The 22,917-nt window shown below is 54.4% G+C and overlaps 1 protein-coding gene across 2 annotated transcripts in view; it reads left to right on the plus strand.

The window, feature by feature from the left end:
* Positions 1-207: 207 nt before the first annotated feature.
* ST3GAL2 (ST3 beta-galactoside alpha-2,3-sialyltransferase 2) overlaps positions 208-22,917 on the plus strand; it is a 48,903-nt gene continuing 26,193 nt past the window's right edge. For both annotated transcript variants that reach the window (XM_068991825.1, XM_068991826.1), the window contains exon 1: positions 208-334. The gene's annotated coding sequence lies outside the window, so the exon portion shown is untranslated. The remainder of the gene's footprint in view (positions 335-22,917) is intronic.

Genomic DNA, 22,917 nt, shown 5'->3' on the forward strand with positions numbered 1-22,917 from the left:
GCGCGGCGCGCGCTGGACTCCATTTCCCAGGATGACTAAGGGAGCGGGGGAGGGGGCGGGGCAGGGCCGGAGGATGTGAGTGGGGAGGGGGCCCTAGCCCCCCGCCCCCACCCTTCCTTTCCAGTCAGGCCGGGTGGGGGGAGGGGCCGGGCTGAGGCGGCGGCGGCGGCGGCTCGCTCGGGGCGGGTAAGGGCGGGACTGGCCCGCTGCGGGCGGACTGGGGAGCCGCTGAGCTAACGGGTCCGGACGCCGACGGAGGCGGCGGCTTTCTCTGCACCGGCGGCGGCGGCGGGAGCGGCGAGCATGGCCCGCGCGGCGCCCGGAGCTGACTGAGGTGCGCGGGCGGGCGGGCGGGATATAAGGCGCCCCGGGCCCCTCGCTGCTACGAACCCCCTCCGCGCGGGCAGCTGGCTCGACCAGCGGCCCAGACCCTCCCGGTCCACCCCGGCAACTTCCCCTGGGTCGGGGCCCTGGGATCCCCCGTGGGGGCGGTGGTCCTCTTGCCCTGGCCTCCCTCCCGGTTGCCCGCCTTCTGCTCCTGCACCTCCAGCCGTTCCCACGCGCGGCTCTTTCACCCCGCGGAGGCAGTCCCCAGCCCCGGGAAGTGCTCCGTGCCCCAGTCCCGACTTCAGTCCACTGCCTAGTTCGCAGCCCCAGCCCCGCGCGCGCTCCTGGCCTGTGCACTCCTTGGAGACCCTCGCCCCGCTCCTCCTGGCCACAGGCTGTCTTTGCACCATCAGCAGCTCTCTCCTCTTTCCCCTACCTGGCACTGCCCCCGAGCCATCCACAGTGGCCCAGTTCTCTCTGATGAGACCAACAGCCTGACCTCCTTCCCACTTCGGAGAAACCGAGGCTTGGCACAAACCAGGAACTTGGCCAAGTCCATGCCCCAGCCCTGTGGTGCTGGTCTGAGCCCTTGCCTTGACATGAAAGAGTCATTTCTTCCCTCCAGTCATTCCTCTGTGACTGGACCAAACTTCCCAGTTGCCTGCCGCAGCTCTGTGCTGAGCTCACTTTAGTCTCCCTGTTGGCGTTTTCCCACTTCTGTTCCCCCCTCCTCCTTCCTGTATTTAACTTCTGGCCTCCTTTGCCTGTAGAGTCCCCCACCCATCACTCATTTACTCAAGTTAGCCTTTTGATTTCTATTTCTTGCCGACTGCATCCATCTCCCATCTTGCCTCTTGCTTTCAGCTACAGTAAAACACTGAAGAACGGAGTCTAAGGTGGTGTTGGGGGAAAGGGGAGAGGTGCTGGTGGTGGGAAGGGAGTGGCAGCCTCTTTCAGCTACAGCTGCGAGAGGGCTCAGGGCACTCTGGAGTCCCTCAGTCAGTCAGTCCTAGCCAGTGATGCACACTCCCATCTTGTCTCTGGGACAGTTGTCTGGAAGCTGGTTGGTCATTTCTTCCTCTCATTATGCGTGGTGGACTCCACCATCCCTCCGAGATGGAGGGAACCTCCTACATTGGTGGAGATGGCGGCATAAGAGACGTCTGGGAGACCACACCCCTACCCCTCATCTTCCTTGCGCTGCTAACTTTGGAGATGGTTGCCGGCAAAGGGAAGGATGCTGCTAGGTGCCCCCGAGCTCTTTGTGGAGGAGGGCGTAGTGACTGTAGGTGGTGAGCTCAAGTTTAGCCGTGGTGTTCAGGCTTTGAAGGAAAGAGGGAGCCAGGGCTCAGAGAGGTGGTGGAAACTTGCCTGTATCGGTTCTTTTTTGTTTTGTTTTATTTAGTTTTGTTTTCTTATCTTCCTTCGGGAGATTTACCTATGAGTCTGTCCCTTCCTAGCCCAGTTTTCAGCTTCTCAGTGGGAAGTTGGGGGAGGGAGGGAAATCTATGAGCCATCACGAAGGCAGGCTCTGGGAGTTCCGTTGGGGTCCTGAATGAGCAATCTTGATCTGAACCAGATGGTTCCCTGCTTCAGCACCCCCTCTCTCATCCTCCCCCTTGGTTGTGAATAGGACATCTTTAACCCTGTAACTTGAGAATGGAGGTAGGGAGGCCAGGGGGCCAGCTGTCTGTGTGCATGTTTATGTCTGCATCTGTGCTCACTCTGTGAGCTTACCAAGGGCCTGTGGGAGTGACCCTGTGTGGGAGTGCAGTGCCAGGATGTGCTGTGTGGCATGCTCACAGCCCTCTAGGAACTTTCCCAGCCCAGACCCCACATGGGGTCAACTTCTCAGCTGGTAAGAACCACTGGGTGTGGCCTCATGGTCCATTTCCCCACAAGCCAAACCTCTGGACCTGAAAGATGCCTCGGGCGAGGATCACTCTTCTTTGGAAAACTACCTGCAGTTACGTGGAGTCTCAAAGAGCAGCCTGAGGTGGGGTGGGTTTCCTAGAATTGGAGTTCCCGCTTCCCAACTTGGAAAGAGAGGAGCTGGCGAGGGGAGGAGGAGCTGATTCCTTTACCTCATTCTGTACCCCATCCTGCCTTGTGTATTGTGTACTTGATTTTGACCTCTTCCCCCCGCCCATCCCCCCCGCCCCGTTAGACTGTGAAAGTCCTTCAGATGTGTCCTCGTTTCTGAAATATCACCCTGCGGCTCGGTCCTTGGCACAGAATAGGTGTTCAGTAATCCCCCTGAAGAGCTGTGTAAGGCGCAGTTTGCTGGGCCCCACTCCCAGACATTTCTGATTCAGGCAGTCTGGGTGTGGCCTGAGATTTTATTTCTGTATGGCTTCCTGACCATAGCACTTGAGAACCACTGGTTTGGGGCCAGGAGAGTTGCCTGGGCAATTAATCCAGGCCCATGTAAAGTCTTCAGAGAGGCTGCCCCCCACCTGGTTTCCCCACGCAGGACTGTTCTGGCAGCTTCCCTGGGCTGGTCTTTTCCTGCCCTTCCCATGCTTTCCAGTGTTGGCTAGATTAATGGTTGGGGTGACTTGAGGGCCTGAGCCCCCAGTCCACCTGTAACCACATAGCAGACACTGTGCTGTGGCCGTTTGAAGGAAGGACCGCACAACCCCCCCCCCCCCCCCCCCCGGCTCCAAAGCAGGACGTTTAGGCACCAGGGCTTTGGGGAAGGACATGGGGAAGCAGACCCCGAACCAGGTGCTCGTCTGCCCTGTCCCTCAGACTGAGCAGGTTGGGTGCTGGCCGTGGCTGCACACTGGACAGGATGCCTGGACCTCTGAAATTGAGACAGACAGGAGGAACCCCTTACATTGTGCTTTAACTTTGCCACGCGTTTTCTCATGTACTGTTTTTCAGGAGGTTTATAAGGCAGAGGTAGACCCAGGTGGGGTTACCAAGAAACGGAGATGCTCTGTGGGTCACACAGCAGGCCCAGGGCTCATGATTTCAACCTGCCAAAAGAGCATCTGCTAACCCAGAAGCTGTGAATAGCTGGAGTGACGGCTGCTGTTCCTGAGTGGTTACTTCTAGCCAGGCACCTGGCTGGATGTTCTTGCATGTAGGCCCGTCGCATTCTCACAGCAGTGTTGCAGGGTTAGCATTATTGTCACTTTTTCACAGATGAACTGAGGCTTACAGAACTTATGAGACTTGCCCATAAACTCAGCTGGTAAGTGGAGGATATGGAAGCCAGACGGGGTCTTTCTGACCCCGTGCTTTTTGTCCCTCACTGCCTGTGTTGCCCAGGAAACATGTAATTGGCCTTTGAGTTGTCTGCCCACAAAGCCTGGTGAATTTATTGAGTCTGGAACTCTGCCAGCTGTTGTGAAGGAGAGGATGACCAAGTCTCTGTCCACCGGGAGCGGGGTAAGACAGGCACTCCGATGTCCGCGGTGGGAGGCAGAAGGGGCAGCGGGGGGCTTGTAGGTTTAGAGGAGGATTCCCCAAAGAGGGCTCTGAAGGGGACTCTGGGTTGGGCCCTGAAGGGGAAGGCAGAGTTCCAGCAGTGCCTGCAGGCCGGGGAGCGTACTGGCCAGCACGGGAAGGAGGGACCATAACGGCGCTTTCAGGGCATTTTCCCTTTTGGTTGGAGCATAGGAGAGATATTTTAAAAAGCAGTTTGGTTACAAGCAACACCTTGCTGACTTTGGTAGGAAAGGACTTCATTGGAAGGCTGTGGTAACTCCTAGAATCTGAGGAATGACTGAGACCCGAGTCCCCTGCAGGGTCTTTTTTTAAAAGCAGTTATTCGTCTTTCTTTTCTTCTAAATAGGTCTTTAAGAAATTGCTTATTTATTTTATGTTTGGTTGTGCTGGCTCTCCACTGCTGTGCGCAGGCTCCTCTCGCTGCAGGGGCTGCTCTTGTGGAGAACAGGCTCTAGGGCATGCGGGCTTCAGTAGTTGTGGTGCATGGGCTTGGTTGCTCCGTGGCAGGTGGCATCTTCCCAGACCAGAGATCGAACCCGTGTACCCTGCATTGGCAGGCAGATTCCTAAGCACTGGACCACCAGGGAAGGCCCTCTCCAGGGTCTTGGAGTAGGTATGTCAGGAGCCAAAGGCCAGCCTCGTCAGGGTACCACTGGGTCCAGGATAACTGTTCCAGCTGTACTCTGGGATTTTGTCACCATAGGTTGGGAGTCGTGTCCCAGGGAGGAGATATCTGGTTGGTCCAGACTGGGCCATGCCTCCTCCCTTGGCCGGGGAAGGGCTGGTACAGTAGGCAGTCCCCCCTAACCGTATCCAGAAATTGGAGTCCCCAGGAGAAGAGGCAGTAGAGATTGCAAGAGATCAATCCCAGCACAGTGTTCAGTGAGGACTTGACTCGGCAGACGGCAGAGAGAGGGCTTGGTTGCGACAAGTTTCTGAGCAGGCAGAGGGCAGGCAGGTAGCAGGGTATGGCTGGGTCATAAGGGGACGAGGAAAGAAGGGAGGGAGGAAATGGAGAACTAGTTAGGGTCCAGGTAAGAAGTAGTGAAGACTGGAAGCTGGCAGTAAAAATGGAAAGAAGGGACTGATTCTAGAGAACTGTGAAGGTAGATATCTTCTGGAACAGACAGTCAGTTGACTGGGGTTAGACAACTTCCTTGAGAAGGCAGTGGCACCCCACTCCAATACTCTTGCCTGGAAAATCCCATGGATGGAGGAGCCTGGTGGGCTGCCGTCTATGGGGTCGCACAGAGTCAGACATGACTGAAGCGGCTTCGCAGCAGCAGACACTTCCTTGCCTGGGTGATGAGGTCAGGTCCTTTAGCTGACGTGGGGCAGTCAGGAGGAGGAGGAGTTTGCAGGAGATGAAGCATCCTTGCTTTGGAGGAGCTGTGTGCAGGGTGCTGACAGCGTGCCAGGAAGCCTGGTTAGCTTGTGACTCTGGACTCCAGGCTGCCTGCCTGAGGTTTGGGGCCTCAGCCCTGAGCGGGTGGGGCCCCACAGCCTCAGGGGCCCAGTTCATTCTGAAAGCAACTGGGGCTTTGTGGTCCATGCTCAGCGTGCCTGCATCTCTTCTTGTCTCTCCATTTCCGCCAAGGGTGGCCTTCGCCTTCTTCCCCATTCCTCGCTCTCAGTTTCTGTGCCCCAACTTTTCCCCCACCGTGTTGTCCCAATAACTGAGCCCTTACCAACTAAAGGAGCTGGCCCAGCTCTCTGGACACCTGGGTTTTAGATTTTCCCCTCTTTTCTTGAGCTACAAGTTCTCACTAACTATTAGGGCAGATACCTGCAAATGACATTTTGCACGGAGAGGATGTGAACTTTGCCTGCTATCTGAGGAAAACAGGCATTTCCTTCTGTTATGCTGGGCTCACCAGGGAAGCCTGTGTGTGTCCTTAAGCAGCCATTCTGGGGCACCTCTTGGTGCTTATTTATAAATCATGATTGTAATTACAGCGTATTGTCAGTCACACTTTCACGTTGCCATTGCTGACAACTCCTAAGGCTCCAGGGCATAGGCTGGGCTTTGGGGCACCCCAGCTTTCTAGCTCAGGACTGGAGAGGTTTCCTGCTGCAGGAATGGGAGGACTTCCCCGGTGGTTCAGTGGTTAAGATTCCATGCTTCCACTGCAGGGGGCTCAGGTTCGATCCCTGGTTGAGGAACTAAGATTCCCACATGCCACTCAGCCAAAAAATTCAATAAATACATAAAGTGAGGAAGGGAGCAGGGTTCTCTGTGACGTGGGGCAGAAGTGATGCTGAAGGGCACTTATCCCTGCAGGTTTTCAGAGAGGATCATCTTCCTGGGGTGAAGAGGATGTCCCCCTCAGTTATAGCTGTTAGCATTCAAATGAGTGTGCTTTTTTTAAAAAGTTGTTTATTTTTTATTGAATTTATATAATTACTTTACAGAATTTTGCTGTTTTCTGTCAAACCTCAACATGAGTCAGCCATAGTAGATGTAGTATTTTGCCACGCGTGATATGAACGCAGTGCCTGCTACTCATGTACAATAAGGTGAACTAGGAACAAGAGAAATCTAGAGACAACTCTAGAGACTTATTTTGCTGTCAGTGCTCAATTTGTATTGTGAAATAATCATATTAAAACAAAACAACAGTTCTGCTATCAGATGTTGAAAAACATCCTCAAATGGCTTCTTCCTTAAGGAGGATGTGACTGCAAATGAGGACGCTCAGAGAGGGAAGGGGGTTGACTGACATCCCCGCCCCCGCCCCCCGGCTGCAGAGGTCGGGAGCGGGTAGCCCAGGCGGCTCCTGTCTGGAGGGCGTCTCTCCTGGTTTGATCATGCTTGCCCGTGTGCATCCTTTTTCCTTGTCTCCCCTTCTCTTCCTCCCTAGGCTCAGGGTGGGGAACAGGAGGGGGACGCAGAAAGCAGCTCTGCCTGTGTGCAGTTGAGGCGCGAGGCCCATCCTGCTCCCGAGAGGGGGCTTGGGGGACAGAGGAGACCCTGAGGGGTCGGGGCATGACCCAGGGACCCCAGAGAGCAGTCCTGCCCTTGCTCCTGAGCCCTCCAGCTGTGGAGTCCCGGCACAGAGGGCTGGCAGCGCTCCCCGCGCCTGGCAGGTCTGTAGCCTTCTGAGGGAGAAAATCAGCAACAAACGCGCAAATCGCTAATTGGTCTAGAGGGGACTGCTCTGATGAGGAAAAAGTCAACAAGTTTTCTGTGTGGTTTAGAGGAATTTGGAGGGGGTAGTGAAAGGGGAAGTTGAGAGGTGGATGGTATAGGAAGAGGAACAAGGGAGGGAATTGAGGGCTGGCGTGGGGCTCCCCCCTCCCTGCCCGTGTCACCCCGCAGCCCCACCCTGCTCCTCCACTCCCTCTCCCTCCTTCCTCCTTTTTTTGTTGACGTATAACTGACATACAACGTTATATTAGCTTCAGGTGTACAACATAACGATTCCACACTTGTATACTCTGCGAAACGACTGCAAATTAGTTAACAATCTGTTACCACGCAGTTACTACCTCCTTCCTTCTTTGCGGGGAGGATCCCTTTGGGTTTGCAAGGGACTCTCCCTGACCTTTGAGTAGAATTCCCCCCAACCTCAAGTTCAGTTGAAAACAAAATACTTGTCGTTTGATGCTGGTGGAACCAGAGTCGGGAGGAAATGAAAGTCTCTGGCCCCTGAGCTGTGTCCTCTGCCCAAGCAAGCGAGCAGGCAGCAGCCAGGGGGACCGAGGCTGTGCCGCAAGGCAGAGGAGGGGCCGGGGGCCCGGCCTGTCTCTCTTGGGCTTTCTCGGGAGTCGTCTGAGGCCCAGGCAGCTGCAAGGGGCTTTCCAGCAGTTGGCCTTCTCTCTGTTCTGTCCTGTCCCAGAGGGCTTGGTATCTACCCGGGCCACACCTGTGTAGCTTCTGGCCGGTTCCTGGGTCCTCTAGCATGGCTCAGGAGGAAACCCCAAGTGTCACAGGTAGGGGGAGACAGGAAAGCTTGAAAGGGGTTAGGAGAGTCATGGGGACCCCTGTTGCGGGCTTCCCAGGTGGCTCAGCGGTGAAGAATCTGCCTGCCAATGCAGAAGTTGCCGGTTTGATCTCTGAATCAGGAAGATTCCCTGGGGAAGGAAATGGCAGCCCACTCTGGTGTTCTTGGGTGGGAAATGTCATGGACAGAGGAGCCTGGTGGGCTGTATGTAGTCCATGGAGTCGCAGAGTCGGACTCAGCTTAGAAACTAAACAGCAGCGGGATACCCCATGCAAGCTCTTCAGTGCAGGGAAGCCAGTGTTGGTACTTCCTTAGGAAGATGCTGGGAAATGGGTGCTGTGTGACCTAGGGCAAGTTGCTGCCCCTCTCTGGGCCCCAGAGGCCCCTCATCTGTAAATACAGAATTTAAAGATCTGTTCATGGATTTGCTGTCAAATCGTCCAGTAGGCCGAACAGAGGAACGCCATATCCTGAGAGGGGAGATAGTGCTCGGGCCCCAGGATACCACCACGGGGTCCAGGAGTTGCTGAGAATTGGTCCAGCCTTTCTGCTGACCAGTTGGACGTACTGAACAGCAGCCAGCCTGCTCTGGCCTCTCTCTGGAGCACTTGGGCTCCTGCAGCCGAGGGAGCTGCCCCCTGCCTCCCATTGTTCTCATCCCCCTTCCCGAGCGTCGCTCTGCCTCTCTGCTGGGTTCAGGCAGAGAAAAACCCCTCCGGTCTCTCCTCACATCCATCTCTCCCTATACTGGCCACTGGTTAGGCTTTGGAATGACTGTGTAGAGGCTTTCTGTTTCTGCTCCCAATCCCCTCACCTCCTTCTGCCTTGGGCTCTCCTTTAGTGAGAATTTCCCCCCAAAGCCAGCTTGGGGGTTGGATCACAGGCTGAAGACTGGAGGTGCTGGGTCAGTAGCACAGACTCTGGGTGGGCCTACTGAGGGTTGAGAACTCACCTGGAAAGGGGGGGTGGAGCAGAGGTTTTTAGGAGAGTGGGGGACGGCGGTGAGGCGAAGCCACGCATAGCGTGACGCGGAGGCCTGACCCAAAAGGCCAGGGGATCACAGGCCGGGGGAGGCCAGGGTGGGCCGAGTTTCATTGCCCAGGAAGGAGGGGCAGGATGCGGGGGCTGGCCGACACGACCCCTGAGACTGCCGTGGCAGGAAGGGAGGCCCTGGCTCTCCAGGCTGGGCTGGTCGTACCGTGTTGTGCGCAAGTGTGGGCAGGGTTGTTAATGACTGTTTGTTCTCCACTGGCTGCAAGGCTGCCAAGGGTCAGTCCGATAAGAGGGAAGAGATAGACTGCTCGAGGTTTATCCTCCCGCCAGCTGCCTCCTTTCCGCTGGCCCCAGATACTGACAGGCTATTGTGGCCCTGCTCTCTTCCCTTCCTGACACATACCACCCCTGGCTGCAGCCCAGCTGGGCTTCCCCTGCCTGGCCTCCAGCTCCCGTTCCCATCTGGGGTCAGATGAAGCCTGCTCTGGGGGAGGGGTCAGTCCTAGAAGGCTGAGCCAGTTCCGAGTCAGCCTGGGGGTGGGAGAACCCGGGAGGCGGCCAGGGCTCTGGACTGAGCAGCCGCTCCTAGACCTGCCTGATTGATGTTGGCCTCAGGGTTACCCCTGGCTCTACCAGCTAGGCCGTGGGGTCTTGAGGGAGCCCCACCTTTACCCCAGAGCTTTGGGAGGTCTGGTTCTTTCTCTGAGAGGAATAGAAATGGGGATCTGATGGAACTTGCATTTGGGAAGATCATTTGGCCTGTCTGTGGAGAATGAATTGGTGGGAGGGAGGTCTCTTGAGTAGATCTGGAGCTTTAGCAGTTCAGGGGCTACTGTAGGTGGAAGATGGCAGTTCTTGGATAGAGAAAGAGTGGCAGACGTGGAGAAAAGTAGAAAAGGGAGAGATTTGGGTGGGAAACCTCCGATGGACTTTGTAATAGGTTGGCTGAAGGAGGTTAAAGGAAGTAAGGGGCATAAATGACTCCCAGGTTTCAGGGTCGGATGGATGTTGTCCCTTTGCTGACACTGGGAATACAGAGAGAAGTTCAGGTTTGGGGGGCTTAGAGGGTGGGTGAGTTTGGCATTGTGAGTAGGGTGAGTTTGAGGTACTGTTGGGTACATGTAAGGTATCTCATCAGAGGGGTGGCTGCTAGAAATGAGTGGGATAGATGGGTAGAATTCAGGGCAGTGTCTGGCCGCATTTAGAAAAGTCAGACATGACTCTTTAACAGGTTGAGAAACAGATTTGGAAAGGGTTTCTTCCCCTAAATCCATTGCCAGACAAAGAATGGAGCCTACGGTCCCGACTCCCCATTGCAGTCCATGTCCAGGGTGGTCTTCTCTTGCCCTGACCACTTCAGCCGGTTCAGGGCCCAGCGGGCAGCACCCTCCCCTCCAGAGTCTTGCTCGTGGTTGGGGGACTCTGGCTGTGAGCAGTCCTGACCCCAGGCCACCCAGAAAGACTTCATACATCCGTGGCTCTCCCACCGTCTGTGCATCTGGGCAGTGCCCCTGGCCGGAGAACGGTGTGGCTCCTGGCCAGGGAGTTCTCAGAGCCACCGCTGGGAAGCCCAGAATCACTCTATGCCTGAGGGCCCCTGAGCTGGGCCTGAAACCCTGCCCTCGATACTGTAGTGATTTTTATGTTTTGTTTTTTTCTTAAAATATTTTGAAGTTTATTTATGTAATAAATGTAGTACATAAAGCTTTAGATGTATAATTTATTACTTTTTGAAAGCAATTCAAAGTAATACACACACAACACGATATATAAAATGCTCTTGTTTTTAATCATTTTATAACTTTCCTTTTTATTGAGATACTAGGCATGGATATTTGTCATTTGAAACAGAAATGTAATGAGTATTTAAGTAAACCTTTGACAATGATATTACTTAAGAAAAAGCACAGCAACTCTTTTTTCTGAAAATATAGCATTCAAGTTAGTTGTTCAGGAATCCAATATGAAACAGACAAGTCTTGAAAAATATCTAAGAATATGTAGTTATATTAAAAAGTCCTTAACATAAGGCATCTTTCACTTATGAGATAATTCTTAAGTAAAATACAGATATGGTTATACATGGTAGAGTAAGAAAAGCACCAGAAACTGACATTTGAGACAACCCTACTACTAAACGACTTCTATGTTTCCATATTTTCATCTAAAAAATAAAGCAATTAATAAAAATTCCTCAAATAATCATGAGAATTAAGTAAAAATATGTGTGATAACATTTGTGTTGTGAGATTTAGATAATTAAAGTTATATGCTGCTGCTGCTAAGTCACGTCAGTCCTGTCCAACTCTGTACGACCCCATAGACGGCAGCCCACCAGGCTCCCATCCCTGGGATTCTCCAGGCAAGAACACTGGAGTGGGTTGCCATTTCCTTCTCCAATGCATGAAAGTGAAAAGTGAAAGCAAAGTCACTCAGTCATGTCTGACTCTTAGCGACCCCATGGACTGCAGCCCACCAGGCTCCTCTGTCCATGGGATTCTCCAGGCAAGAACACTGGAGTGGGTTGCCATTTCCTTCTCCAGTGCATGAAAGTGAAAAGTGAAAGCAAAGTCACTCAGTCATGTCCGACTCTGTACGACCCCATAGACGGCAGCCCACCAGGCTCCTCTGTCCATGGGATTCTCCAGGCAAGAACACTGGAGTGGGTTGCCATTTCCTTCTCCAGTGCATGAAAGTGAAAAGTAAAAGTGCAGTTGCTCAGTCGTGTCCGACTCTTCGCGACCCCATGGACTGCAGCCCACCAGCCTGCTCTGTCCATCAGATTTCCCAGGCAAGAGTACTAGAGTGGGTTGCCATTGCCTTCTCCGTGTAGTGATTTTTAAAAGTTCTTTTAAATGAAGTGGAAAATAGTTGTACACGTGTGCAAGATTGTATCAGTTGGACTTCTTCAATCACAGCAGCCGAAAGCCAGCTCTAAAGGTGCTTTGATAAAAGGGAGCCGGTTGACTCATACCTGAGGGAATGGCTGGCCACATGCAGGGAAGGGAAGAGCTCAAACAACAGCCGCCTCACCCTGCCCTTCTCCGTCTTGACACCTTCCTCGCCCCCCACGTGGTAGGAGGTGCCTGCCAGCAGTGCAGGCCTCCGCCTTCTCAGCGTCCCATCCCAGGACTGCCGCGGGACTCCTGGGTTCACTTGGAATTGGGGCCCTCACCCAGCCCTGGATCAAGAACTGTGCTGTGCTTAGTCCCTGAGTTGTGTCCGACTCTTTGCAACCCCATGGATTGTAGCCCGCCGGGCCCATCTGTCCGTGGGATTCTCCAGGCAAGAATACTGGAGTGGGTTGCCATGCCCTCCTCCAGGGGATCTTCCCGACCCAGGGACTGAACCCAGGTCTCCCACGCTGCAGGCAGATTCTCCATCAGAGCCACCAGGGAAGCTGGCTGGCTGCGTTTGGTGCTCTGATTGGGCACAGAGATGGAAGTTTGTGGAGAGATGATTCTCCAAAGGAAGGTGGGGTTGTCGTCCATTCTAAGGGCATCATGTATCGAGGCGATGAGCAGAGCTAAGTGTGCGTGTCAGACTCACACCGCAGGCAAACTGACAAGGATTTGTTGCCATTTATTCACTCACCTTGTTAAAAACTGAACGCTGGAATGTAGAATGGGACTTCAGAGCCACAGTCACTCCATTTATAGATTGGGAAGTGGGAGTTGAGAAATTTGCCTAAGATCTCAAACCACTAGGTAGAAGCAGAGTCCAGGAACCCAGGCTGTCTGTCTGACTTGCAGATGGAGGCTTTTTCCAACAGGAATGGCGTCTTTATGGGAGGAGCTCCCCGCCATAACCCCCGTGCCCTGGCTGCCCATCCACGGAGGCCCTGCATCCCCTGGACTGCAAGATAAAGAGCAGACACAGGCGGCTCATGGCAAGTAGTCCCTTCCTCGTGGTGGCCCAGGGACATCCGTGTGGTGGATGGTGTTACGCAGGCCTCTGTCTGGGCTGCAGGGGTCGTTCACTCTGCGTGTTCAGCCAGCTCCCTTGGCCCGACTAGGCCTGCCCGTGCCCCGGAGCTGCCCCCACCCTCTCCCGCCCGCCCTGTCATCTTGGCTTCTGAAGTGCCCACCCTCCTGTACGCTTCCTGCTGAGACCCTGGTGAGGGCGTAGCTCCAGGGCCGCTGCGCTTCCTGGGGTGAGTGGGGTACTTCCCGCTGGACAGGGTCGTGCCCACCCTGTCTTCCCCCTTAGAAGACGATGCTCAGGACAGCGGTGCCGGTTTCAGGAACAGAGACAATTTTGGCCTCAGTTTGCCCGCCACTTCCAATTTGTGGGGCTACAGAGGTTTGACTCAGCCTGGCAGAGCCAAGAGTGGCATGTTGTGAAAGGAGCTCTGTGGGGATTCCCTGGCGCTCCAGTGGTTAGGATGCCACCCTTTCAGTGCTGGGGGCCCAGTGCAATCCCTGATGGGGAACTGAGATCCTGCAAGCCGTGTGCTACGGTCAAAAACAAAGCAGACAAAATCCCACAGGGTGAGCCCACCACAAACCTAGCAGAATGGCTACTCTCCTGGGCTGTCTGCCGACCCAGCCTGGCCAGAGCGCTCCATCTGCCCCAAGTGCCTGGCTCCCACAGGCGCTCTGGCCCACCTGTTTCTGCCTGGGGTCCTGTTCTCAGAGATAGGCCAGCCTGGGCCAGGCCTCCTGCTCCCGCAGGCAGAGCCACGGTGTCTGCACTCATCCCTGCCTCCTCCCCTCTCTGATGCTGGAACCCAGCGGTACCTCGGGTGGGTAGTACCTCGCAGCTTACAGTCATCACTCACTGCGTCTTGACAGTGATTGTGAGGTAAGCAGGGCAGCAGGCATCGTCGCCTGTTTTACAGATGGAGGACCTGAGTACCAGAAAGGTGTGATTGCTCAGACTCGCCAACTTTCAGATAGAGCCAGTCCTGGAACTGAAGTCCAGAGTCCACTGGACTAAACTCACAAACGTGTTGAAGTGGGGCTGCCTCGTCTCACCAGGCAAGAGGCTTGGGAGGAAGCCCTGGGCCCTCCCTCTTCACAACCCCTGTCACCCCTACAACCCAAGCTCCAGACAGGCACCATCGTGTTGACCAGCCCCTCGTAACCCCCGGGCAGGTAATTAAGCCAGTCAAGAGGTATCCCTCCCTTGGGACTCTCATGGTGGACCCTGGTCTCCCTATTCCTCCTCTCCATGTTCCCCAGAGTTGACACCAGCAATGTCATGATGTCCATGATTACTGGACATCCTGACCAGCAACATCAGGATGTCATGACAGTTATTGTCTTAGCAGGGAGTGTATAACTCAGGCCAAGTCCGGGTGGGTCAGCCACTCTGCAGATGGGACTACAGAGGGCTCCTTGCTCCCCAGCCAGGCTCCCCTCACCCCAGGGCAAGAGGCTGAGGCAGGGCGAGGGGACGGCTGCCTTTGTAGTCCTCAGGCAGCTGACATTGCCACTTGGCTGAAGTGGTAAAGCGGATTACCTGCCTAGCAACCTTGGGGCTCTTTCCCCGCAGGGGTCCTGCCTGAGTCACTCACAGCGTATTATCAGCTCCTCAGTGACAAGGACGGTGGCTTAGCTGGAGCCAGGGAGGAACGGAAGCAGGTGTGCGCTGGTCTCAAAAGTTTACCAGCCACCTGCTCTCTGCCCCCTGGAGCTGACTGTTAGTGAGCACAGGGTTAGTCCAGGCACAGGGCAGGCGTGCGTCCGGGGGTGTTGGCGCTGGGAGCGCCTCTGTGGCCCTGGGCAGGGTGCGAGTTCAGGGCCTCTGACTGGATCGCACTGCTCTCCCTTCTGCTAGAAAGGTGACTCCGGAGGACGCAGGCTGAGCGAGGGGCCCACCCCGGGCTCCTCTGCACCTCCAGTCCCGGGGGAGAGAGACACATCACTCCCTTTAATCTCCTGGTCCAGGCGTGGGTGCAGACATCTCCTTTGGGTTTTCATTAACATAGCTGTCACAGGCTGACCTTTCCAAAGACATTAATAAATATAAAAGGAGAATAAAAGAAAGCTGAAGATAAGGTGCATGAAGAATAAAAGCAGTCTGGCTCACAAGGGACAGGCTCCTGGTTTGTTGCCTGGGTTCTCGGGGTACTCCCCCACTGGAGATAAGCTCCCCTAGCATGGAGCGCACCGCTGCATGCCTTTCTTCCAGACTCTCTGGTCTAGCGCTGACCTGTCTCCCTGTCTGAGGAGCCCTGGTGCTTGTCCTGCCTTGAGTCCTCCCCAGACCAGGTGGGTCATCTGTTCTCGTTGTTATTCAGTTGCTACGTTGTGTTTGACTCTTTGCAACCCTAGAGACTAGAGCATCCCAGTCTCCCCTGTCCTTCACTGTCTCCCAGAGTTTGCTCAAAATCCTGTCCATTGAGTGGTGATGCTACCTAACCGTTTCACCTTCTGCCTTCTCCTTTTGCCTTCAGTCTTTCCCAGCACCAGAGTCTTTTCCAGTGAGTCGGCTCTTCGCATCAGCTGGCCAAAGCATTGGAGCTTTAACTTCAGCATCAGTCCTTTCCAGTGAATATTCAGGGTTGATTTCCTTTAGGGTTGACTGTGAGGGAATGTGGCGCCTTCCCAAGGTCCCCCAGGGAATTGGCACAGACAGGGCTGTACCTGTAACAGTGCCGCCTCATTTATCCTAAATAAGCCTTGTAACAGGAAGGCATTCTCTTGACACAGCGCTTAGGCCCCAGCTTAGCCCATGAGCCGCTGCAGAGGGCTGGTGGCTCCTCCAGCATCTGGTCTTGGCAAGAGTTACACATGTCTCACCACCTGGCTCCTTCTTCCCACTGGGCAGTAAGAACAGAAACTGATAAGTTGGCCTGGTTGGTGAAAGTTTCCGGGTGAGTTGGGCGAAAGATTGTTCTGGTTTAAAAAACAACAGAGAACACTTGGAAGTCATCTAGTCTTGATAAAGGAGATCAGCGTTGCTGGCCTGCCTCCTGCCTGGAATGTGAGTGGTGCCCAGACGGGCCTCCGCACCCCACACTGCTGCCCACTGGTATGCGACGTGGTCCCATTTCATGCCCGGTGTTGAGATGAAGCCACAAAAAAATCAAAAGAAACCGCCACCTGATAAGGAAATGTGGGGGCAGGATGGATAGAATATGGGAGGTTGTCTACAGCCCACTGGCCCTCCCCTGCCAAAGCTGGAGCCGTTCAGAGAAATTTGTAGCCAACAAAGTAGGCCTCTGTCCTGCAGCCCTGGCCGTCCCCTTCATGATGTTGCCTGGTTCCAGCGGCTCGGCAGACTTCCCACCTGGGTGGCTTGGCTGGGCTGTGAGGATTGAAAGATTCCAACCAGGGTATCCCAAGGGTATTCCCGACCAAGGGGAGGAGGTTGGCACAGTCCTGGGGCAGAGGACACAGCCCTGTTGTCATTCACACCTTCAAGTATGATACTGGCCCGAGCAGAGAGTACGTTCCTTACCTGCCCCCTGGGCTGAAGGGCTGGAGAACCCCGGAGCTGGGGCTGCTATTTTCCCGGAAGCATTTTTTCTGGACCGTCACATCCCAGGAGCTCTGTGAGCGTTCCTGGGGGCTGGAGCTGGTCCCACGGATCAGAGCTGTGGGCCAGGTCTGTGCCAGTGTGACCCAAGGAGGAGCTGGCGTCTGCCCTCTGGCTGCTGAGGGGCTGCAGTCTTGCTGAATCGTGCGTGTGCCGTGATGACACAGACCCCAGTCCTGCGGCCTGCCTTGCCTGCAAAGCATCAGTTGCCCTGCCTCCTGGGCTCCTCCTGCAGGGTCACGGTGCTGGTCCTTTAGGTTAGGACCTCTTTTCCAGCATTCTCTCCTCCCCCACCACCCCACAAAGGATACAGGGGTAGACGCTAGAATTTTAAGTTGAATCCTTCAACTCTTGAGCATGGGCCAAGGCCTGGCTGGAATTGGGAGTCATGGAGATGGTGGCCTGGAAGCTTCTAGAAACACAGCTTCTCCCTTCACTGGGTGTGCACTGGCAGGACTTGGGTAGACCCTAGTTCAGGCCTTCTCCATCAGTGTCTTCGGGTGGCCAGCCTCCCCAGGCTTCCAGTGCCGGGCGGAGAGCCCTGTCCGGAGCACTGTTCCCGGTGCAGGCTGGGGAGGGGGCAGACCAGGGTGGTCGGGGAAACAAAAGCACCAGTCCTGTCCCTTCCCCAGTGGTGAGGGCGGCAGTGATCAGATGCAGGATTCCTGGGGTGCCATCTCAGAGGGCTGGTTGGAAATCAGGGAGAGAATGTTTGCCCTTTGCACCCAGCCTCTGGAGCCTCCTTCTCAGTCTGCACACTCTTGCCGGGAGTGCTCCAGGAAGCTGCCCAGGTGTAGCGGGCCAGGCGTTCCCTGGCTGGACCCCTGCCCTGTGGGTGCACACACACAGGAGATGGAGGTTGGTTACCTAGGGAAACTGTCTGCTCCTCTTCCTGTTCACTCAGTTCTGGCAGGGGCAATGGAATGCCATGAGCCTCTCTCCTAAACTGTCTATCAAACCTACACCTGCCCGCCCACCCCAGGGCAGAGGGTGTGTGTGTTTGGGGGAACCGGCGTTGAGAAGGATTGGATTAACCCATGTTCCTGAGAAGAGCAGAGTGCTGTCTTTCATGAGCATGAGCTGGATGAGAAGCATTGTCCTTCTCCCCAGGGTCTGGGAGCTGAGGATCTGGCTCACCCCTTCCTTCTGGAAGCCCTTGGCTCCGCCCACCACACCTGTGGGCATTGCTCCAGTTATGCCCCCTAGGTCCTCTAGGGTAGGCCGCCCCTAGCTGCATCCTCTTTAGCGGCCAGCAGCTGGTCTCTAGGGTTGGCTGCCCTTGGCGTACCCTTGGAAGGGCAGCTCTCCTAGGGGGAGCCTGGCCGGCAAAAGCAGGGAGCCCTGGGTGGAGGTGGAGCCTCCTCAGAACGGGATTCCCATTGCTCTGCTCCTTGAAGGAGCAGGAGCTGCGAGGCCAGAGAAGGAGCTCTGCTACAGGGTCAGTGGCGCGGCTGCTCAGGAGAGCGAGGGCTGGGCTCTCTGTGCCGCCTGCCGCTCCAAGTGCAAGAGATGCCTGTTGAACGAATACATCCTCTGCTTTGCTCTTGAGATCTGAAATGTCCCCTGGACACCCAGACAAGGTGCAGAAGGAAAAGGAGGGCCCGGCAGCTTCTCTGCGGCTCTTCATTACATCTGTGGTATGATTGAGGCCTGAATCGTAAACTGTGATGAATAGCCGAGCCACCTGGTGCTTTGAACATTATCTTTAAAGGCAATCAGAGCAGACTCGAAGCGCCCTTGTCCGCTGGCCCTGTAGGCGGTGCGGTCACGTTTAATTGCCCTTGGGAGGCAGAGTTGAGCAATAAGGTCTAGACCACAGGTTCTCCAGACTCCTCTGACTTGGCCCAGGCCACCGTTTATCCATTTACTCACCCCACTCCCTCTGCCTCCTGAACTCCTCAGAGACCTCTCCCCTCCCTTACCTTCTGGGCCCCCGCTTGCCCCCTGCCCCTCTCTCCCCTCCCTTACCTTCAGGGTCTCCTCCCGTCTCCTGCCCCTCTCTCTCCTCCCTTACCTTCAGGGTCTCCCGTCTCCTGCCCCTCTCTCCCCTCCCTTACCTTCAGGGTCTCCTCCCGTCTCCTGCCCCTCTCCCCCCTCCCTTACCTTCAGGGTCTCCTCCCGTCTCCTGCCCCTCTCTCCCCTCCCTTACCTTCAGGGTCTCCTCCTGCCCCTCTCTCCCCTCCCTTACCTTCAGGGTCTCCCGCTTCCTGCCCCTCTCTCCCCTCCCTTACCTTCAGGGTCTCCCGTCTCCTGCCCCTCTCTCCCCTCCCTTACCTTCAGGGTCTCCTCCCGTCTCCTGCCCCTCTCTCCCCTCCCTTACCTTCAGGGTCTCCTCCCGTCTCCTGCCCCTCTCTCTCCTCCCTTACCTTCAGGGTCTCCTCCCGTCTCCTGCCCCTCTCTCCCCTCCCTTACCTTCAGGGTCTCCTCCCGTCTCCTGCCCCTCTCTCCCCTCCCTTACCTTCAGGGTCTCCTCCTGCCCCTCTCTCTCCTCCCTTACCTTCAGGGTCTCCTCCCGTCTCCTGCCCCTCTCTCCCCTCCCTTACCTTCCGGGCCCCCGCCTGCCTCCTGCCCCTCTCTCTCTGGTGGGGAGACTGCCACACAGCATTCAGGGTCTTCCCCAGCCAGGGATGAAGCCCATGCCTCCTGCGCTGGCAGCTCTGTCTTGACGCTGAGCTGTCCAGGAAGTCCACCTCCTGCCCCTCTTAATGTCAGAGGCTTTCAGCCCTGTGAAGAAACCCTCTTATTAACTTTGTCTTTTGTAGAATCTTGCTGCCAGCGTGTGTCTAGAGAGTCACAGAGGTGGCCAAGTTTGGGACGGACCTCAGTGAGCTGTTCAGAACCAGCTGAGAGACTTCCCTGGCGGTCTAGTGGTTAAGACCCCAAGCTTCCAATGCAGTGGGTACGAATTTGATCCCTGGTTGGGGAAACTAAGATCCCACATTCCACACAGCACGGCTGGAAAAAAAAGGGACCAGCTCAGGGCAGGCTTGTGTTCTGAACGCGTGATGAAGTCAGGCTCCATGACCCACAGGCTCTGCCGCAGGATGGACACAGCGCTCCTTACTGCGCGGCCTGGGGGCGAAGGTCCGCGGGGCAGACTGGCTCTGAGACCTCAGGCCTCTGCTGCCCACCCCGCCCCCGCCAGAAGCTGCCACTGTGGGGGTCGGAGGTTGGGCAGGCAGTGCCTTTGCTTCGGCACAGAAGGGAGCTCTGGAGCAAGACCTGGCCTGGGAGGCGGGGGCTGGGGTGGGGCTGAGGGCCCTGAGGGACCCGCGATGCCTCCCCAGGGCCACGCTGGGCCTGGGGCCGGCCGAACCGTGGCCCCCCACCTGCCCAGCCTGGGAGCGCAGGCACTGAGCTGGAGGTTTTCTGGCTCTCATCCTCACAGAAACCCTGCAAGATACGCGGTATCGCCATGTTACAGAAAAGGGCACAGATCAGAAAGGTTAAATGGTTCATAGCTGACAGGTGGCAAAACCAGAATCTGAAGCCAAGTTTTTTAGGTGCTTTTTTTTTTTTTTTCATTTTGGAAGGCTTGACTGGGAAGGACTGTGAGCTGGGGTGGGCAGTCGTGAGATCTGACAAGTCCCAGCTTGAGAGAACTTAGCCAGCAGCCTGTGGTGCTTGAGGGCGGACCAGAGAGAGGCGCGTCCTAGCAGCCCTGGTGTCTCTGCTGGCAGAAACTGAGGAGCGGGCTGCCTCCACCGTTCCTACCACCCAGGCAGCTCCCTTAGCTTTTATACACTCACCTTCTCCTTGCCTCTGACTTGTGGAATCTGGTTTGTACCTGAGGTCTCATGTTTCCTGGGGGTCTGCAAGAGAAGTCAGAGAAAGCTTTCATTTCTAGAATGTCACAGCTGAAAGAGTGGGGGCTGACTATCATTTCCCTTTGCACATTTACACAATGATTTATGAAAGTGGTTTCAAAACGTTTTTTATTACCCTATTTCTTCTGCTTCTTACAACCCTGGGGTCGTATAGAGAGATGATATTCAGTTGAAGAAATTTTTTAAAATGTTTATTTTATATTGGAGTCTAGTTGATTTAAAATGTTGTGTTAGTTTCAGGTATAGGGCAGAGTGTTTTTGTTATACATATATCCCTTCTTTTTCAGGAACTCTTTTCCTGTACAGATTATTATAGAATATTGAGTAGAGATCCCTGTGCTATATGGTAGATCCTTGTTGATTCTCCGTTTTATACACAGTAGTGTGTATATATTAATCCCAAACTTCGAAATTATCTCTCCCCTCTATGGACAAATATTTTTTGATGCCTGCCATTCAAAGGCCAATGCTAAGTAATGAATTAAATAACATGTCTGTGTCTTTTTAGGTTTTGTGTAGGATCTTAATAAATGTGGGCTAGATTTGGCCTATGGTCCAAATTAGCTCATAACCCTAGAGGAATGGGCATGATGAGAGAGGAGGCTTGGGACGGTGGCCTGGTTTAGGGAGTCTCTGGATGCTCTGTGAGCCTGACCTTGGCCGTGTGAATGAGAGTGCTGTGTCTCCATGTCATATGCTTTTGAATGCAGGAAGGTGATGTGTTTAAGTCTGAAATGCCACATGGCTAAAGAGGCGATTGAGAACGTAGGTCTGGAGTCTAGGGTAGGAGGGCAGGCTCCTATTTGGAAGGGGCGCATAGAGAGGCAAAGGAGGAAAAGAGCTGAGGGCAGACCTTCAGAATCCATTAGCTGCTGGAAAAAAACAAGCAGTTGAAGGGTCTGAGTGAAGAAGGTAGGTCACAGTGGCTTGGAAGTCAGAGCGATGGTAGCAGGAAACAAACAGGAAATAATCACAGAGGAAGGAGAGGGGGGTGTGGGAGAGCCTTCCTCTGATTGTTCAAGAACCTTGACCTGGAAAGAAAAAGTGTCTAGCTGCCTGATGATAGCCTGGACTAGAATTTGGCTCCCTAATTCACCGCTGTCCTGATGTAATTGAGACTAAAGGCTGGGCCTGCTGCAGGGGGTTGGGGTCTTGAAGGGAGTCAGATGGGCCTTTCATCAAGAGTATCCATGTGGCCAGTATGCAAGTTTCCCTGGCCAGGTAAAAGACTGGGAGATGCTGAAGTGGTGTGGAAGAGGGGCTGAAGGCATGGGACTGCGTGTCTGCCCACCCCTGCAGCCAGCCCACGGTGGACTGGAAAGAAGATGGGGCGGGGATGGGAGAGCAGTTTTAACTGGAACTTTTGGTCAACTTACCCCAGGCTGTCTCAGTCAACTTCCCTCAGTGTCCTGGCTGGAGTTCTGTGAATCCCATTGGAGATGGTTTGATATGCCTTCTTGGGAGACTGGTATCGGCAGGGAGTCCTAGTTCCTTGGTACGAACAATTTAATCCAGCTCATCCAGTCAAGATGGCACTGTAAATGTATACTCTAAACACACAGCAGTGATACGTAAAAAAGACAAAATGCTGAAAACATAGCCATGTACTCCCCCTCCCTCCCACATAAAATGATAAACATCCCTGTAATGAGAAGTGGAGTGAGAACACACAGGGGAGAGCAGGGCAGAAGCTGCAGCCCTGCTGGTCTCTGAGTCTGGATGTAGGCAGAAGCGACTGGAAATCTGGGGTCACAGCTCTGAAGTGCTCAACACAAAGCATGGAATTAGAGCTGGGCGCACTGCTGGAACCCGGGGGCTGGGAGACTGGTGGTGCCGCCCATTCCCTGGGGCTGTGGCTTATCATGAAGATGCTTACCTAGGCACACCCAGGGTCAGCCAGATCCAAGCTAAGCTAGTGCTGCAAGATGTAATTCTAGACGAGGAGATCCAAAGGACCTGGGGAGGCAAAGGTGAAAACCCCTAGATGGTGGAGGGATGAGCTTGTATACTCAGGAACATGTGAGGAGGGAATTCCGTGGTGGTCCAGTGGTTAGGAGTCTACGCTTCCACTGTAGGAGACAGTTTCAGTCCCTGTTCAGGGATTAAGATCCTGCATGCGGTGCAGCCAAAATAATTAAATAAATAAAAACTTTAAAACATCACAAAGATGGTGGCCATGTTTGGGTCAGCCTCTAAAAGAAAAGTGAGGAAAACTAATATGAAAAAAGAACAGAAACAAAGAAAAATTTACCCTAGAAATGAAAATAACAGTAATCAGAAAATATCTTCAATAGAAATAGGTTAAGGATCATCAAAGAGATTAGGGCAACAAGAAACTCATTAAAGAAAAGAAAGGGGAGTCATAAAACAATAGGTGAATGTGAAAATTTTAAAAATTCTAGCATTGAAAAATAGTGTAATTAGAACTTGAGACGATGGATAACTATAGCCTGGACACATAGAAATCATGAATTGGACACTCATGCTGAGGAATTAATTTGGAATGCAGGATAGACATGGAGAACAGAGTGACAGGCTTTAGTACAAGTCTAGTAGGAATTCCAGATACGAATCAAGGAAATGGCAGAAAAACATTTGAAGGGATCATGACTGAGAATTCCAAAACTGAAGTAACTGCACGAATACCAAACAGAATGCTGCTGCTCCTAAGTTGCTTCAGTCGTGTCCGACTCTGTGCGACCACATAGACGGCAGCCCACCAGGCTCCCCTGTCCACAGGACTCTCCAGGCAAGAACACTGGAGTGGGTTGCCATTTCCTTCTCCAAGGCATGCAGGCATGCTAACTCGCTTCAGTCGTGTCTGACTCTGTGCAACCCCATGGACAGCAGCCCACCAGGCTCCCCTGTCCACGGGACTCTCCAGG

Source organism: Capricornis sumatraensis, chromosome 20, assembly GCF_032405125.1.
Source record: "Capricornis sumatraensis isolate serow.1 chromosome 20, serow.2, whole genome shotgun sequence".
Taxonomy (NCBI): Eukaryota; Metazoa; Chordata; class Mammalia; order Artiodactyla; family Bovidae; genus Capricornis; species Capricornis sumatraensis.